The sequence below is a fragment of the Penaeus monodon genome, chromosome 24, assembly GCF_015228065.2.
Source record: "Penaeus monodon isolate SGIC_2016 chromosome 24, NSTDA_Pmon_1, whole genome shotgun sequence".
Lineage (NCBI taxonomy): Eukaryota > Metazoa > Arthropoda > Malacostraca > Decapoda > Penaeidae > Penaeus > Penaeus monodon.
This window is the reverse complement of record NC_051409.1, coordinates 14,329,694-14,333,249: the sequence shown is the minus strand read 5'-3', so window position 1 is coordinate 14,333,249 and position 3,556 is coordinate 14,329,694. Positions and strand designations below refer to the sequence as shown.

The 3,556-nt window shown below is 34.4% G+C and overlaps 1 protein-coding gene across 1 annotated transcript in view; it reads right to left on the bottom strand.

Moving 5' to 3' along the window:
- Positions 1-3,556, bottom strand: part of LOC119588870 (E3 ubiquitin-protein ligase listerin-like) — an 11,551-nt gene that overhangs the window by 6,268 nt on the left and 1,727 nt on the right. The window lies entirely within an intron of this gene.

Below are 3,556 nucleotides of genomic sequence, written 5' to 3'. Positions count from 1 at the left end.
TTTTCACTTAACCAATGAAGGCTGTAAACCACTCGGCGCAAGGCAGAAAAGTCATGGTCAACAAGAGGGATGCTACATAAAAAAAAAAGTTTAAGGAGCTGTAAGCACCTGGAGCCTGTTGGGCCACACAAAAGTATCTGATAGAAGATCTGAGATATCAAGAAAATCAGAACCAAGACCTCTTCGGGAGCAATTATGTTGCTGCGTAAGTATTAAATTGCGATCCAGAAAATCAAAACCCACACTTGAACTGAAGAGGGCCTCTGTAATAAACATGGATTCGTTTTGCCATACAGTGCGCAATGAGATGGTAGAAGGCGTATACTTCATTAACATCCCCAACAGGACCCAGAATACCAGCTACATAACTGAACAAATCATCATGTATATTTTACCTCTATGTATTCTGTCTTATACCCTTAAGCAGAAATCAAAAAACCCAAGTGTGTTGTCATTGTATTCCCTTCATGTCCATGAATGTTCAAAATGTTTGGTGTTATAAATATTCAGAATACAAAAAAGGTGTTGGATTTGTGTAAACTTACATGTATGCCTTTCAGGGTCTCGAGCATCTTGTGTTTTTGGTATACTATTTATACATGTTTTACATGTGATTGTTGTCAATAAACTGAGCCTGTTCAAGCTTCTCAATGTTGTACAGTTAAGGGTCCCATTCGTTTCAAACAACTCAAGTGCTGGTGGTCCACAAAAATTAAGCTGTATGTAAAATGTTAGTGTACAGATGTGGGTTCTCTTCAAAAACTCCACAAATCTGGTTTGCATGATAAAGTCAAGTAAGAGTATCATGGGTGCTCTGATCCTGGTGAATGGAGTTACACTCATTATCTGGCTTATATACTTGATGAGCATTACCCAATTAAGGGCATCTATGTTATATTGGGTTCTGCATTATTTTCTATTGTTAACATTGGTACTGGAAATAAAGATTCCTTGAATAGAAAGACAGAGAAGATTAAATTATATGAATTGTAGGACTTACTTGTACCATGTTACAAAAGAAGCATCATTTTATTTTTTCTATTGGATACACAGGCTTTTAGGTACTATGGAGAACAAAGGTTTCGATGTACTTTCATCCAAGAAGTGCTTAGTAATTAATGGTTCAATATATACAGACAACAGGATACCAATAAGGAGAGGAAAGTGAAGAGAAGAGTCCTGTATAAAATTTATTACGTTGGTCAGATTTTCATGAAATTCTTTCCTTTTCAATATTGCAGTAGCAGAATAAACAAATATCGATAACAAGGATTCTTCGGTGAAATGGTAGACTATTTCACAGGATTGAGGGGTCCTTCAGGACTTTATGTCCCAGCTGTTCAAGGAGTCCTCTGATATATGATACATATAGCAGATTCCGTATTATGGTAAAATTAAAAGATGCCATACAAATCAAGGTGTGTTGATAGCTAAACAGGATTAAAGTAACTAGATTTATTTTTATTTATTAGCAAATTTATTCTTGTAATTAATATTTTTGAAATTGTATATAAAGATTATTATTTATGATTCTAAAATAATGCTTTTAATGTTTTAATGATTACAGAATACTTTGTTAAATGGATGTAGAGATAAAAAGTTCTATTATAGATTGATATGAAAGTTAACATTATGTGAAGTAGAAGATAAGTACACTTATAAAATTAGTCCATTCTGCCTGCATGATCTATCATTATAAATTCATACTAAAACACCACAATTCTTCCCCAAGACTTTACATCTGGAGCAAGACTCATTAGAGCAAATTTGAACTTTTCCACAGGCGAGAAGCCCCAGATGCCTCATGAGCCCTAGTCACAAGTCAAAACAGCGCCTCCATAGCCTTCCAACATGCCAAGACATATGAGATCCACACCAGCAAGCCCTGTCAGCAGCTTGAACGCACTCCAGAGATTAAATCTATTTGTATTTATCTTTAATGCAGCATTGTAATTCATGTACATAAATTTGAACACTCCACAAATACTCACAAAAATCAAAATAAATCCATGCTATTTATCTTTAATATGTCATATTTTATAGGATACAGATCTGACCATAGTAGAAGCATTAACCATCCCCTTCCTCTGTTCATGGCCTAATGTAAGCAAACCCATTATGCAGGAGCGACTGAAAAAATCAGCAGAAGTTCATGATTTCACGAAAAGGCAAATTGCTGACACATCAAACAAACCTTTTATTCGACACCCACAAGACCTACCAGATGCCAAGCTAGTTCATGGGTAATACGTCTGACACTCTCATTATTTTCAATTTGGTATAAGATGTACCACACTAGATTTTAGAGTATAGAGCATAGTATTCAGGCATTGATTTAAATATTTTTCTTTCATTTACAATGAAAGAATGATGTATAAAGCAGTACTGCACTTTATTTTAAAATCCCGTCTTATCCACTTATTTGAAATTCATTAAAGATGAGAGGATGAATGAACAAATACATCATTTCTGTGTTTGTTCCTAAGGCATTTTAAATCCTGCTCCCTACACTCAGAAATCTCAGAAAAGCCAGAGTGTTGCATTGTTAACAAGCCTTTATCAGAATCAGAAATCTTTGGATAATTCAACACACAGACATCAGATGGAATAATTCTGTGGTTTTGAATTATTGTACCCTGGAATTTGTATATCATGAGCATGATGTCCCCAGAGACTTTTTTACATTTTATTGGTTCATGATTATTTGATTCAATGGAAGATGTAAAAGCATTATAGATTTCCTACAGTCTTTTTCTCAGAAAAAGAGATACTGCTCCCCCAAAAAATAAAGTGTTCACATAGGTATTGTAACTGAATTCAAGCATTGCTTTTTCTATAAACCAAATGGTTAACAGATGTACATTGGTCACTAAAATCTACAGTGAAAATGAGTCATGTAACCCACGTATTCAGAATAGCTGTTTTAAACAATCTGGGTGGCTTCTTCATGTGTATTTTACCCAGTAGGTAGAATTTTCTATTGATTTTCTTATTTTCTATATGTTGATATCTTGAAAAAAGTTGTAGATACTATATTTAGGTCAATCCAGTTTTGGCCAAAGAAATTAGATTTGAAAAAAAAGGCAATAGTGATACTTAATTTAGTAAATTTGTTGGCTTTTATTGTGGTTGATACAAAAAAGCTAGCAGGGCATACTATTTCCTCATGTGATGCTAACTTCATCTACTCTAGGCACTTGTGACGAGACCAAGTGTCTTTAACGGACTTACTTGTTCTGCTGACTGTGCCTGGGTAATCTCACAAGCTTACTCATTGTGCAATAATGCCATACCAGAGGAAGCAGTAGTTTGAAATAACTAATTTTTAAGTCGATTTCACAGAGCATGTATTGGGTATGTCTCAAAGAATACATGCATATTACTTCTTCTGTGTCATGTTATTATATACTTGTTTCCTTTGCCAATTTTGATGTTCTATTGTGTGCTTGGAAACATAGTTAATTTAACATAGTTTTTCTTGAACTAGATCTTACTAGTTTCCACAGACAAAAAGTTCCCAGCATTTTATGTGCTCTTGGTCTGTTTCTGTTTTATC